Genomic DNA, 16,578 nt, shown 5'->3' on the forward strand with positions numbered 1-16,578 from the left:
TACAATACTAAACCTATTCCAGTGCAGCATTTGTGATGATTAGCATGGTCACACATCTATACTTTTATTACAAAGCTGGTAATATTTAAGGAAAGATATAGCCTTAACATGATGTTCTTAAATAATCTCCTGACAGTTTGTGTTTTGTTATAATCTGTGCACCACAGACACAGTCAAAATGATCTTATTAAAATCACGAACCCGAGGCAACTAGCAGATGGATTAGTGAAATAAGCCAGCAAGTCCGAATGATCTAGTACCCCAATCTGTGTTTGCCTTTAAGGTATCACCCAGACCCATGAGAAAAGCAGGAGAACAAGTCCTATAACTCAGACTAAGGTTTCTTGTATTTGGGTTGAGTGAAATTCTGTTGGACAGTTTCTAACATTTAGATTAAGAGTCGAGAGTGTTGAGAGTGAGCGGGCCTTCAGGTCATGCTAACGGTTTATGAGGTGAGCTAAAAGAAAATAATAAAGCCAGCATCATATTTTTTTCTGGAAATCTAGTGTAGAGGAATCAATACCATTGCTAATAGTTGTTTCACTAAGACTTTATGAATGTAAAAAGGTACTTGCTATTTTCTGTCTGTGCAGGAATCCAGATCAGTGGGCAGTGGGCATTTTAATTTACATATCTTTTTAAGTACCTCATCCCTGATAATGATAACAAAGTGATGCATTAGGCTCTAGGACTAGGAATAAAATCAAGTAAGAGACGTTATTTCCAAATGCAGAAAACCTAGAACAGCTCTAAATCTACCCAGTAGTAGGCAGCATGCTACAGTGTTTACAAGGGTTTGGCAACAACGTATCCAGGAAGTAAAATATGATCTACGGGAACATCCAAGTGCGCAGAACACATTGTGACTCACTGGGATATAAGTGCCACGATGTCAAAGAAGGTCATGTCCACAATTTTTTATGTATTTACTGTATCATTACAACTCTTGTGTATTTAACATTTAATATTTAAGAGCTACTAATACACGGCTTGCAGATGACTAGCTATTCAGTGATAAAAAAAAAAAAGAAAAAAAAAATAGACGCTCCACATTTTCTTTACAACACAACTTTCTAAATCCAAACTGCTGATATAAAAAGCCGTAACATTTATTTGTTTTTTGTTTGTAGCTAAAGAGAAACACAAAAACACACTCAGCAGCATGCTGAGTACCTGTTTGCTCCAGACATGGTGTGATCTTTGAACAGCTGGAAGCAGAATTGTGTTACATTAATGAAAGCCTTTCACTGAGCCATTAATTCATCTTTCTGACAGCCGTGTCCTAGTTGAGCATCTACGTATTGCAAGGTCTGTGTCTTTTTTAGACATGGATTCAGGCTAGCTTGGTCCCAGAACGTAGTGATCAGGAGGAGGACTTTAGCCCTGTTTTTGGTAAAGGTGTCCCAGATGAGCGGTCGGTGGAACTGGATTACATGTAATGTTCAAGACTTTACTGATGCTGGATTTATTGTGTGGAATTGTCTAGAGAAAGGGAGAAAAACCTTATTTAGTTAATTTCCTCTCTGGATTGGCAGTTACTAATCTGGAAAGGTGACTGCTTCACCCGAACTGCTGTCCACCGGTCACTAATGAGTATCAGTTCATCACTGGTCATTTACTATAGGGTGCTAAATGTCAGCAGTGGCAACACCAGTCATGACATGAGGTTACTGGTCTATCTTTTTTATTTTCACAGTGATGTAGCCAACCTTGTCATTTTTATGCCATGCACTTACACAGCAATGGTGTGTTCCAGAATAAACACGGATAACTAAATCTAATCCAGGACTAAAGACCTGGGTACAGTAGTATTGATCTGTTACTGCTTGCTCTTTGCAGCAAAACAATGGTATGCATTTATATATCAGAGCTTTAAAAAGATTCATACAGTGACATGTGCTGTGTTTCAAATTGCATACTAGTGTATGTTAATGTTTGCAAAAGTGGTGCACTAGAAGTATTAATACATAATCAGTTACTACTAGGGCTGGCTCAATACCACTTTAATGTCTGATATAATACTGCAAATTGAGTATCTGCTGATACTGACACCAATTCGATACCGTCATTTCTCCTCTCAAACAACTAAGCAGTAATAATACATGTCTCAATGCATCATGGTTAAACTAGCTATCTAAATAACAACGCTCAGAATGTGAAACACATATTCTAAAGGAATAAATACAGAACCTACAACATCACACTTATGCACAACTGCTGTTTTTATTTTCACTTTTACACAGAGAACATTTAGCAGCATTTTTGGTTTCACTTACGTTCGAGCTGTTGTTCACGTGACATATCTCACTTTACGGCGTGTCGTCCAAAGTGTCTACGAACACTTTGTAGATGTCAAACAAACACGATGGACCAATTAGAATTGACGCATGATTAAACCCTGCTGGATTTTGAAGAGGACATCTGTGGCTAAACGGGAAACGGTGTAGTTTGTTTTATTTCATAACACTAATGGATTAATCATTGAGGATGTGAGAGATCTCCAAGCCTGGACAAGACCGATTTATCCAAGTCTGATTTATCATTTATCATTTATCAGCGATTTTTATTGTTTTTAAACAGTGTTTTTAGTTGTGGCAGTAGTCGATGATTTTTTAAAATGCTAAAAGTTTGTTTGTTAGGATTTTAACGTCATGTTTTACACTCATTCATGACAGGAACTATAGTTACTCATTACACAAGGTTCATCATTTCTCAAGGTTATATTGAACAGTCATGGACAATTTAGTGTCTCCAATTCACCTCACTTGCATGTCTTTGAACTGTGGGAGGAAACCGGAGCACCCGGAGAAAGCCCACGCAGACACAGGGAGAACATGCAAACTCCACAAAGAAAGGACCCGGACAGCCCCACCTGGGGATCAAACCCAGGACCTTCTTGCTGTGAGGCGACAGTGCTACCCACTTAGCCACCGTGCCACCCAAAAGTTTAAGTAGATCAGTGTGTTTTCATTTTTGAATGGCTGTTGCAGATGAGTTGTAGATCAGTGGCACATGTTAATGATGTCATCAAGATGCACCTTGTTACATCAGTTGCAGTGTGAGCTGTCAATAAAGAAGTGAATCAATTACATTGTATGACCTCCAAACCCCAGTTCTAGCTGGTTTTGAGGAGTTCCTATGTTCTAGCTAAGAAATCTCTGTTAACGATGGAATCTTCCACTGTCCTACAAGATCACTGATGGGAGTATAGGTGATTATTATAGGTGAGACTCTGCAGACAGGAATAGAACTCTTTTCTATTTACAATCCAGTTTCATATTTCATTGAGGTTCTGTGTAACAAGCCGGCCTGTGTTCAACGGCCATATAGAGTATTGGTACACTATACACTGAAGTGCCAGAAAAACTGGTACACCAGTCTAATACTTGGTAGGACTGTAGGAAGAGATTCAACATGTTGCGAAAACACTCTGTAGGCAATGAACACCATACTTCTTGCAAAATGTTCCATAATTCTGTTGTATTTCGAGGTGTACGATTTCAGTGTTTTAGATTTAGCAAATTCCAGGATATCCGTGAGATCTAATGACTTATAATTTGGCATTTCTAGATGAGTGTGGTGGCGCCTTGTTCAGTTGGAAGAGGGCAAACCCATCAGAACGAATGCATGACATGAACGGATGTAACACGTCCTGTCACTCACCTGTCAGAGACGTTTGTAGACATACCAGGAGTCCCATGGAATGCCAGCTAAATGAAGCCCATACCATTATGGACCTACTATCAACCACTACAGTCGCCTCTTGTACCGGTAAGTATGAGGTTGATCATTGATCATCAGTGATTTATCTAATTTATCTAAAACTCCACAAATTATGTCTTTGTAAACATGAGCACATGGAGTGAAATCATGCTGCAAAAGGAAAGAGTCTTTCCTAAATTGTTCTCACAATGTTAGAAGCAAATTATTTACTTGGGCATATAGTGTATACCAAAAAAAAAAAAAAAGAAAGAAAAAAAAAAATATATATAAATATATTAGTTTCCTGGGACTATACCAACAACAAACAATTAATATACGCCAACAAGGCATAACATTATGACCACTGACAGGTGAAGTGAATAACACTGATTATCTCTTCATCACGGCACCTGTTAGTGGGTGGGATATATTAGGCAAATTGTGATGGCTAGACGACTTGGTCAGCTCTTGTGGGGTGTTCCCAGTCTGCAGTGGTCAGCATCTATTAAAAGTGGTCCAAGAAAGGAACAGTGGTAAACCGATAACAGGGTCATGGGCGGCCAAGGCTCACTGATGCACGTGGGGAGCGAAGGCTGGCCCGTGTGGTCCGATCCAACAGACGAGCTACTGTAGCTCAAATTGCTGAAGAAGTTAATGCTGGTTCTGATAGAAAGGTGTCAGAATACACAGTGCATTACAGTTTGTTGCGTATGGGGCAGCAAAAGGGGGACCAACACAATATTACAAAGGTGGTCATAATGTTATGCCTCATCGGTGCTGCTGGTTTTAGTTTTTGCTAAGAAATCTAAACTCAATAAATTGGAGTGGTGGCCACATTTCTTTGGGCATATAGCATATACCAAAAAATATAAATTAACAGTTGAGATCACAAAAATTATGCAGCTTTCATGGATGTTTTTTCAGCTTCTAGCTTCAAGTTGACATATAGGTTAGAAAAGCTGTTTTCTTAAAACCATCTACCAATATTTTTGAGTTTAACACATCAACCATACAATAGGTGTAGATACGACCCATTATTTAATACAGCTTATTTTATTCAAGCATTTAGACTTAACCAAATGGTTGGGCAGATCATTATTTAATTTCCTACTACAATAAATGAAGAAATGTCACTGGGTTTTTATGGTCTAGAATGATTTGTTAGCTGAGAAGTCTTTTAAAAATCAGTTTGCTTTTTTTCTGATCACATAGAACCTGAATCATCATGATCAAGCCCTTCAGCGTAACTCTTCATCATGTAATGATCCATACTCAGACGAGACTAAATAAGAGGTAAGCAGATCCAAACATCTACACCAAGTATGTGAAGTAAGAAAATCAATAACAAGTCTTTGTTAAGCACATGTTCCTGACTCTTCCAATCAATCTGCTCTGATAAAGAAATAATGAATCGACACATGACATCCTTTTCTCCCAGATTTCTCCTAGAATTGAGATTCTGATAGTATGCAATCATTTCTTGGTGGAGATTTCAAGCAAAGCAGATGTTTCCATTAATTTCTATCAAAGTCTGTCTATCTGGGGGGAATAACAGAGCATTACTGAACCAAACCCAAATTGACAACCTAATGGAATTCTCTCTCACCCCGTACCTCCGTACCTGCTATACTTATTTCTCATGTGGCTCTCTGGGTAATTTATTATTTTAGAAACAGGGCCAGGGAAAGTGCAGACGTACCCTTTATACGTGCATCAAAGTTTTTAAGGACACAAAGACAAACAGAGACACACAGACACGTGCATAATGAGTGTTCAAGTCCTGAATAGTTGCATGTTGGGTATATAATGTAGCTTTGCTTTGTATGAATGAAAACAAAAATTAGACAAGAACAAATCAAAAGTGACACAAAGATAAAAAAATTATCTTAGCTTTTATCTTACAAAAGTAAATAGTAATAATAATAATCATAGCATTGATGTATTCTTCAGTACAATAGAAAAATAACATATCTTTATTTGTCATATTTACATATACATGAAATTCTTTTTTTACATATCCCAGCTTGTTTGAAAGCTGGGGTCAGAGCGCAGGGTCAGCCATTCTACGGCATCCCTGGACTCAAAGGCCCAGCAGTGCCTTCATGGCAGAGCCAGGACTCGAACTCTCAACCTTTTAATTAATAGCCCGAAGCTCTACAGTACACACTAGGCTACCACTGTTCTAATACATACAATGTGTGTGTCCAGTATGTCCAGTTAAAATGACCACACAGTATCTTTTTACTTGCCATAATGGACACATTCGCACACATTAACAAATACACTTTGTGGCCAAAAATACATGAACATCATAGATAACAGTTGTTTTACCACCGGGGTGGATCTGATTTAATGGGCGAATGGCAGGAAGCATCCCGACAGATTGCCAGTTCATACACACATTCAAATCTTGGTCAATTTTAGTAGCTCTAATTTTTTTTACTGCATGTCTTTGGAGGACACTGGAGCACCCGGAGGACAACCACGTAGACATGCGTATAACATGCAAACTCCACACAGAAAGGACCTGGACCGTTCCACCTGGAGGTCAAACCCAGGACCTTCTTGCTGTGTGGTAACAGTGCTACCCACCAAGCCACTGTGCTGCCCTGTATAAAAGCAATTATATAAAATTAATAATGTGGAGGTGGAGGGCAACTACATATTTAGTCAACAGCTTTGGAATCAAATGTCCAACAAGGTCACGGTCAGGTGTTCACATTCCTTTTCTTTACTGATCTACTGTATACCACTTTTATAACCCAATTCGACTAGCAATACTTATTTAATCTGGAATGTCTTGGCTTGTGTGGCTGAGTTATGAGTTTATTTTTAAGTCAAGTGCAGTTTGTGTGATGAACTACAGCTTTAGTAAATTAAGTGCTAATGCTGGACAAAAAGTTACCTTTTGTCAAATATACTCCTGATTTGATGTAATCATTTAAGGCACCTTGTTAAATGGAACTTTAAACTTGGCTATTTTAGAAGAAAATGCTGCTTTGTCAATATCACACAGAGACAGAACATACCCATATGTCCATGTGCATTTAGCATTTTACTAATAAATCATTCATTCTTCAGTTTATCCCTTCTCTGATCTTTAAGAGGTAAGTTGATCTGGTATAATACAGGTTCAGTGATGTCATTGGTCCAGTTTTCTCTGTCTTGTTTTTCACAAAAGGTCTTAGATAAAATTGTTCCAATTTTCCTTTCAAAAATGCCAACTGTGACTGTCACCATGTTCACATTGTAACCAGATCTGAATTCTATTACAATTTCATCAGCTTTCTATCTCACCTTGTTCAAGCTGTCAAACCCTCTCCCTCTGGCTCCCATTTTAATTTAAGTCAACGTTCCCCCTTTTTATCCTCGTTGCTTATGTAAAAGAAATCCTGCTGTTAGTTTTACTTTTTCCATTTTATAGGCAGTAGATCTGGGATTGGTGTTAGATTTTTGTGTTTGGTAAGAGCTCTTATATTCTGCATCCAATCAGAGACCATGGGTGTGTTCGAAAACCTAGGGAGCTCTCTACATCAGCATTTTACGTCATCCTACGCGCGCTCCCGGGAAGTAGGCTGTTCGAATTCTTAGATACCTTAAAATGCTGTCTACTAAGGCACCTTAAATCTGAACGGTATTTTGACAGAATAACGAGAGAGCATTCGATGCTGCCTTAACAGTGAAGGCAATCCCAGCATTTAGTGCGGCACAACTTTTCTCATAGAAAAATAAAAATATGGCAGATGGTGCAGAAAGTTATTTTCAAATGTACATAAATGATTATTGATTTTTAATGTGTATAAACTTGCACACGTGTTTTTATTTACTCATTCAGGCTTGTCAGCGAATTTAACCGTTTTTGACACACGGAGGGAGATGTTAGTTGACATGCTAGCGCATTGTGCCACCTCATCCCATTGGTTCGAATGGCATAAGGCTAACTGTGTTAGCTTAGTAAGCGAAAATTGATGGAATCGCTGTCTAAGTAGTGCGTTCGAATAACCTGCCTTAAAAGTCGACGGGTTTTGTCTAATAAACCTGCACTTGACTCTTCACTCTTGTTGTGGATTATTGGATGACACCTGTGTTTATATGAAAACAATAGAAAGTTACATTTTTAACCCTAGTATCTCTTCTTTTATCTTTCTTTTTTTAAATATATATACCCATAATTTAAATTGGTGTCTGCAACACATTAGAACAAAGTTGGAACAGGGGCAGTTTAAGATTAGAAAGGTTGTAAAATGTTAAAGGTAAGAACTTCTTAAACAGATGATGCCCTATTTCAGGGTAATACAGAGAACATAGCATGTTCTTCCATGTGAATTAGAGCTGAACTGAAGAAGTCTGTGGTATTTAACGTCTTGCACTTGTCAAGCATGTAGGTCAAGGATGTAAATGCATTTAGTTTTGTGTATAATACTTCGACTTGCATATTTTAGCCCTAAGCTACACTTTATTCACAGTTAATGAACATAACAAGAAAATAAAAAATAAACTCAAGAAAACAAACATAAGAAAAGACAATTAAAAATGAAGACAAAGTACAGTGTAATATATACAGTAGCTGCATTTTGTCTTTTTAAGTATGAGATTTCATATTTCATGAAAGTGAATGCAAGTTTTAAACTAATCATCATTATTCTTAAGATGGACATAAATAAAGCATATATTTCTTTCTGACTTATTCGTTCTTAGTAAAACCCTAATTGCCTTAAAGAAAAAATACACTAATTGATTTTTTAATTAGTTGGGGTAGGGGGATAAATATGTTAGTCTAATGTTCAACATTTTGCGCTTATAACTTCAACTCAAAAAAGGGCAGAATTAAAGTCTGATCAAGATTATAGATTTATTTTATTTGTATTTTCTCCCCTTTTTCTCCAATGTGTCCAATTGCCCGATTGCGTCATGCTTCCTCTCCACTAATGCCGATCCCCGCTCTGATTGAGGAGAACGAAGCTAATCCACGCCCCCTCTGACACGTGGGCAGCAGCCGCATGCGTCTTTTCAACTACACTAGGTGAGTGCTAATGCCGATCAGCCCTGTGTACGGAGAGACACACCCTGATCAATGCACTCCTTCCCCTTGTGCAGGCGCCATCAATCAGCCAGCAGAGGTCGTAATTGCATTACTTATGAGAAAGTCCCTATCTGGCTTTTTTTTTTTTTTTATATCCCACCCCTATCTGAACAACAGGCCAATCGTTGTTCATGTGGCCGCTCAGCCCAGCCAGCAAGCAGAGCTGAGACTCGATACGATGTATTCGAGATCCCAGCTCTGGTGTTCCAGCGTGTGTTTTTTACCGCTGCGCCACCTGAGCGGCTAACTTAATTTGTTAGTTTTGTGTATAACACTTTGACTTGCATATTTTAGTTAGAAGTTTGTGCCCTAAGCTACACTTTATTCACAGTTAATGAGCATAACAGGAAAATGTTAAAAAAACTCAAGAAAACAAGAAAAGAAACACAAGAAAAGTAAAGAATACAGTGTAATATATAGCTGCATTTTGTTTATTTAGGCATTAAAGTACATTAAATTAATGTAGTGACATAGTACATTCATAAAAGTGAGTGCAGGTTTTAAACTAATCATCATCATGCATAAGATGGACATAAATAAAGCTTATATTTATTTCTGACTCATTCGTTCTCGGTAAAACACTAATTGCCTTAAAGAGAAATAAACAGTGTACAGACACTAATTCATTTCCAATTAGTTGTTCACCATTTGCGCTCATAAGTTCAACTCAAAAAAGGTCAGAATTAAAGTCTGATCAAGATTATAGACCAAAATCCAAAAGCAATGTTTTTGTATTTGTAAAATCCGCAATCCACTCCTAGAATTCCTAAGGCATTCCTAATAAGGAGGTCAGTGAGAGTGCATCTTCTTAATAAACCAAATAAAGAACAAAGTAAACTTTGTCAAAAGTGATTAATCCATCAGCAGCAGATCAGAATTAAAGGAGATTGTTGTTCTTGGTAAGAATCTTAATAGCCTCCTGGAAAAATAATTGAAAGCACAGCCACTAATTCATATTTAATTAGTCTGGGGGAAATGGATTTGTTAGCCTAATGTTCATTATTTGTGAAGAACGTTTGAAAGGAGAACGTGCAGGAGAAAGTGAAAGCTGGCTGAGTCTGATGGAGCGTTGGGGCTGATTGGGCTGGCAGAGCCACGAACAGATCGAATGACAAACTCTGCTCGGTTGAATGTTGGAACGGGTGAGTGGGCGCTCGATGGATTATTTGTGTGGGGAAGCGGGGACACTTTAACCGTTGGGCACTGGCCCACACTTTCTGCGCTTTTCTAATGAGTCCTTGTTACTGATCTGTGAAGGAAAAAAGAAAGCGACCCTATTTAAAAGCAGAGAAATGGCTGAGCTGATGAGTCTTGTCCACCGTCTCAGCTTTAACTGAGTAAATCAATTTGTCATGACATTTTGCCGATAGCGTAATTTTCCTTTTCTTGCTGCTATCCTCACCAGCGATGTACGGTGGGAAGTGTGAGAGAGCGAGGTTTGTAATCCCTTGGCTGTTTCTTTCTCGCGGTTCAATAATTTAATTGGACGTGGCTTCATTGTCACAGCTGCATTACAATCTTGCCAAAAATCTAATGAGTGTCAATAATAAAGTGATGCTGTTTTGCTAATGTTTTTTTAAACAAACACATTTACCAAAAAGGAAATTAATCTTATTAATTAATCTTTTGCAGAGAAAATGTTTTGTCTCCATCTCAAACATTTCTTATACTCTTATAACACTCTCATTTTTATATATATATATTTTCTTTATGCATTTTCTCCCCTTTTCTCCCTTTTTAGCACATCCAATTGCCCGAATCCGTCATGCTTCCTCTCCACCAATGCCGATCTCTGCTCTGATTGAGGAGAACGAAGCTAACCCATGCCCCCTCCGACACGTAGGCAGCATGCCGTATGCATCTTATCACCTACACTTTGACGAGTGCAGTGCAGCTCAGTGTTGTGTACAGAGAGACACACCCTGACATCACTCTATTCTAATCTCTGTGCAGGCAACATAAATCAGCCAGCAGAGCTCATAATTGCACCAGTCATGAGAGAGAGACCCCATCCGGCTTAGTCCCGCCTATCTGAACAACAGGCCAATCGTTGTTCATGTGGCCGCTCAGCCCAGCCGGATGGCAAAGCTGAGATTCGATACGATGTATTCGAGATCCCAGCTCTGGTGCGCTAGCGTGTGTTTTTACCGCTGCGCCACCTGAGCGGCCTCATGAACATAATTTGCTATTGTACGGCAATTGGCAATTGTCAGTATGATAATGTGCCATTTTACTAGGAACACAGCAAGTCCCCAGTCTTCACATTTTAATTCAGTGAAGCACAGTATACACTGATCATCCATAACATTGAAACCACCTCCTTGTTTCTACACTCACTGTCCATTTTATCAGCTCCACTTACCATATAGAAGCACTTTGTAGTTCTACAATTACTGACTATAGTTCATCTATTTCTCTAAATACTTTTTTAGCCTGCTTTCAACCTGTTCTTCAATGGTCAGGACCCCCACAGGACCACCACAGAGCAGATATTATTTGGGTGGTGGATCATTCTCAGCACTGCAGTGACAATGACATGGTGGTGGTGTGTTAGTGTGTGTTGTGCTGGTATGAGTGGATCAGACACAGAAGTGCCGTGTCCACTCACTGTCCACTCTATAAGACACTCCTATATAGTTGGTCCAACCTTGTCGATGTAAAGTCAGAGACGATCGCTCATATATTGCTGCTGTTTGAGTTGGTCATCTTCTAGACCTTTGTCAGTGGTCACAGGATGCTGCCCACAAGGCGCTGTTGGCTGAATGTTTTTGGTTGGTGGACTATTCTCAGTCCAGCAGTGACAGTGTGGTGTTTAAAAACTCCAGCAGCGCTGCTGTGTCTTATCCACCAGCACAACACACACTAACACACCACCACCATGTCAGTGTTACTGCAGTTCTGAGAATGATCCACCACCCAAATAATACCCACTCTGTAGTGATGATGGGAGAGTCCTGACCATTGAAGAACAGCATGAAAAGGGGCTAACAAAGCATGCAGAGAAACAAATGGACTACAGTCACTAATTGTAGAACTACAAAGTTATTCTATATGGTAAGTGGAGCTGATAAAATGGACAGTGAGTGTAGAAACAAGGAGGTGGTCTTAATGTTATGGCTGATCGGTGTAGCTATGCATGTAAAGAATCTGCAGCATGTAATCATTTCAGTATGGACCAATGTCCCATAGAAATGATTTAACACCTTGAAATTCCTAGTTATTTCTTTTTATACTTAGCTGTAGAACATCATGAACGAGCATTCACTCATCATGAATGAGGCTGGCAGCTTAAAAATACAAAGAAGATCCACCAGAATGCCATTATAGATTGCAGACCGATGGTTCTCCATCTGTCCCAAATAAAGCAAAAGAAAACTATGAGTTAACATTATGAGTGAAATTGCTGATTCGTTCAGCACAACACGTTTGGTTTAATTAATCCATTAATCTGGATTGCAATCCAATTGCATGCTTGCATAGAGCAATAGAAATAGAATTCTATTTACACAGAGCTCTATCTTAAATTAACCTTTAAACTGATAGTATGCAAGACCGGCCACTTTACAGTCTGGGTCATGCAGGGTCATATTGCTGAGCTCAATGTGGCATGTTGGCTCGAATGAGTGAAGAAGAATATTTATTTTAAATTATTCACACGTCATTTTTTTGGTGGCAGCGATATCCAGAGATTGATAAACAGAGAGCACCCCTCCATAAAGTGTCCCTTGAGATCCAAGTATATTAAAATTAATTGTTTACAAATTTGTACCTACTTAGCAAGCTGGTTTCTACCAAAGACAGCTGTAAAATTATTGAGTGCACCGCAGGTAATATTGGGACGCTAGTCTGGCCCACCTGGGACATGTACTAGCTAGCGGGGAGGGTATGTGAGCCACTACAAGCTCTGTGCTTCATCAGAACACTCTGCCTGACATGTGTCATAGGCCACATGGGGACGGGAAGGGGGGTGGATTTATTAGCAGCCTTATCTCCTTAAGAACGCGAATGTGACAGAAATTTGCCTGTATCCAATCAATCAAAAGTGCCCTTCACCAAAGGACGATGGGCCCGAATCCGCAGGGAGATCGTACACCCACACACTGCTCATTTTGAGCTCAACTCCCGGACAACAAAAGAAAGTAAAATAAAATCAGGCAGAGGAACTCAAATCATTATTGTAATTACATTAACATTTACAGCATTGAGCTGACACTTTCATCCAGAGCGCGTTACAGTTGTGACAAGCAATGCGAGCAATTGAGGGTAAAGGGCTTTGCTCAGGGGTGCAACAGTGGCAGCTTGGCCATGATGGGTGAGGTAAAATACATACAACATATGATATAATATTATATTTTCTCCCTTCACCCTGTCTCCTCACACCTTTTGGGTATTAAAAATACCTCTACTGGTATAACCACTAACATTCTTTGTCTTAATTACACTTCTGTGCCCACCATAACTTTTGTAATCTCCTCTTCATTCCCATTCCTTCACCCTTAACCTCTTCCTCCATGGTAAAGCCTCCCCAAAATAGGCCTACTTAGATTTGTTGGTCAACCAAGCTGTACCCATACATCTGTATGTGTACCAAACAGAGATGGGGACTCGAGTATGTGACTTGCGTTCGAGTCGCACGTAAGTCGCACACAGAGCGACATCAGACTCGATTAGTTTCAAATGACTCTGACTTGACTCATGACTCGTAAACAACAAGAGTCCCTTTTACTAAAGATGAATGAAACGTCGATCTGACATCATTCTGATCGTGTTCTGATCATTTTCTGCTTTCTAATAATGCTCCGGCTGTCTTAACCCACAACGCACACAATGGGTAAATGTTAGTTTGAAGTTCACATCATTTGAACATTTTCGTTACCTTTGGATTGATATCTCACTTGGTGAAATACCCTACGTAGTGCACTTCACAGGAACAACTGGCGCTAATGGTTGAAAGACCGCTTTCTGAACCAATCAGACTTTCTGTTTTTTAGTAAGAAATGCTGTTATTTGCATTTATTCAGTTTGCATCACACTGACTGGCTTTCTAACGAGTTATCGTTTTATTTTACAACCGGGAAGGTTTTTAATTATAAACACATTTACAAAATAACGGATTATATTATATATTGGGACAACACACAGTTATGTGTAATAGCATCTGGTAGAACATAAGCTAAGGTAAGCAGTGGTTATGATTTTTTTGCTGTGTTTTGGATTTTGGCCGTTGTGTCGTGATTTATTGCGCTCTTTTGTTTTGCAATGAAAACAAAACGTATCAGTTTAAGCTTTTAACTGGTACCTTCTTGTTAAGGAAATGACATTCATTTGCACAATGACTAGGAAAGTAAAGGCACTAAGTAAAACGGCAAAATACAGTTGCTAATCTGTTGTTGTTTTTTATCTTTAATTTACGTATTATTTGTTTATTTCTACGCTACATTTCCAATATATGTTTTGTGTTTATTATATTGACTCGTGACATGACTCGGACTCATATGTTGTGACTTGTGAACATCTCTGCTACTGTGCGTCAAGGTGTTATCCATTCTGAGGGTAAAAGAGGCACACATGCATGGCTGTCCACATGATTCTGGAAAAAATAGGATCTGTCAAACTTATGTTGCTCTGATGTTCAACTGTGTAAAGGAGTTAACGCTGCAAGTTATTTAATTGTTAAACAGTTTAAACAAAATTTAATATAAACAAATGCAACCTAAACAATAATAACTTAGAAATTACTTTTAGTACATTAAACCACGTTAAGCTTTTTTTAACGGTAAGCGTTTTAGACTCTCTTGGAAAAGCTGACTTTTGCCAAGCCTTGCGGTTTTGCCGCTTCTCATGTGAATGCACTCTTATGGTAACATATAGTAGTTACTTAATCAACTACTATTAACTAATAATTGGGTTAAATCTGAATAGAAACAATAAGACTCAGTTACTGCATGTAAACATCACTTAAATAAAACTCCTTCTATTATAATAAAGTGGTCACAAATGGGATTCATGGGAGATTCATAAGTTGAAGACCACTGCTGACCCAGTTGGAGGAAATCTTTTCCTGTTTTAACATGACAGTTCCAGTGTTCTCACTGAAAAAATATGTAAGAAAAATATGCTCAGAATATGTACTGAATGTACTGAACAAATTGATGTTTCTATAGTTTTGATCTGGTAGTGTTTTGATCTCGTTTTGCATTTCCTGTTTCACAAAATTAAACCCAAGAAAAATGCTGCTTGTGAAGCCGCCTTAATTAGTTGACAGGCAGCGCTGCCTATTTATGCTATGACCTTTATCAGATAAGGTTGTAACATAAGCCATGGGCTGTCAGGGCAGACATAACTAGACCAGTTTCTGGATTGTGGATTTCATAGGGACTGCTGGGTTCAAATGCAGCTTAGATAGATCAAATGTGCCTTATTTGTGCAGATATGGTCTTGCTGGGATTGCTGTTGGGATTTCATTTGAAAGGGTTGAGATCAGGTCTTTATTCAGGCCATTCAACTCAACAGATTGTTTCTATATAGAGTAATTGTCCTCCAGTATTCCCTAAACCTACTACACAACACAATTCTGTAGAATGTCATTGTGTGCTATATTATTATGATTTCCTTTCTCTAAATCTATATTCTAGAGGGGATAAATGATTAAAACAAGCCCCAGGTCATTACTCTGTCCTAAACAAAATGTAGAGTTGGCATCTGAGGTTCTTTTGAAAACCACCTATATTAGTCTGCTATTCTGACAATAGGATGGGACTTGATTAAATAAAAAAAAAATACATATTTTTTGTATTTTATTGGTGTCCTAAGAAAACAATCCAGCCACAGTAAAATACAATTTTAAACTATAGGTAACTATAGGTATTTTTTTTCTTCAATAGTTTACTTTAAGATTGTATTAGATCCTGTAAACAAATACTTTTTCATTACTTAAAAATAAATAAATAAATAATAAAATGCCGCTTATAGGTGGTGCAGCGGTAAAACGCGCTAGCACGCCAAAGCTGACATTTCAAACTCGGTGGTTCGAAACTCAGCTGTGCCATCCGGTTGGGCTGGGCAGCTACATGAACAACAATTGGCTGTTGTTCATAGGGTAGGATAAGCCGGATAGGGACATCTCAGTGAATTACGACCTCTGCTGGCTGATTGATGGCATCTGCACAGAGTAGAGGAATAATGCGTTGATCAGGGTGTGGCTCTCCGCGCGTAAAGCTGATCCGCACGTGAACTCACCTTGTTCAGGTGAAAAGAGGCAGTCGGTTAGATAATGGGTCTAGCACACCATAGCTGGGATCTCGAATACATCGTATCGAATCTCAGCTCTGCCATCCGGCTGGGCTGATCGGCCACATGAACAACGATTGGCCTGTTGTTCATATAGGGGTGGGGTATTAAGCTGGATAGGGACTCCTCGGTGACTGATGCAACTATGACCTCTGCTGGCTGATTGATGGGGCCTGCACAGGGCCTGCACAGAGGCGGGGAAAAAAGTGCATTGATCAGGGTGTGTCTCTCCATAAACAAGGCTGATTCGCATATATGCACTTGCCTAGTGTGGGTAACAAAATGCATATGGCTGCTGCCCATGTGTCGGAGGGGGCGTGGGTTAGCTTCGTTCTCCTCAATCAGAGCAGGGATCGGCATTGGTGGAGAGGAAGCATGACAATCGGGCAATTGGACGCGCTAAAAGGGAGAAAAAGGGGAGAAAATGCACAAACAAAATATTTTTAAAAAGATGCAGTCGGCTACTGCACACGTGTCGGAGGGGGTGTGGAAGTCTCGCTCTT

This window comes from Trichomycterus rosablanca, chromosome 14 (assembly GCF_030014385.1).
Source record: "Trichomycterus rosablanca isolate fTriRos1 chromosome 14, fTriRos1.hap1, whole genome shotgun sequence".
NCBI classification, from domain to species: domain Eukaryota; kingdom Metazoa; phylum Chordata; class Actinopteri; order Siluriformes; family Trichomycteridae; genus Trichomycterus; species Trichomycterus rosablanca.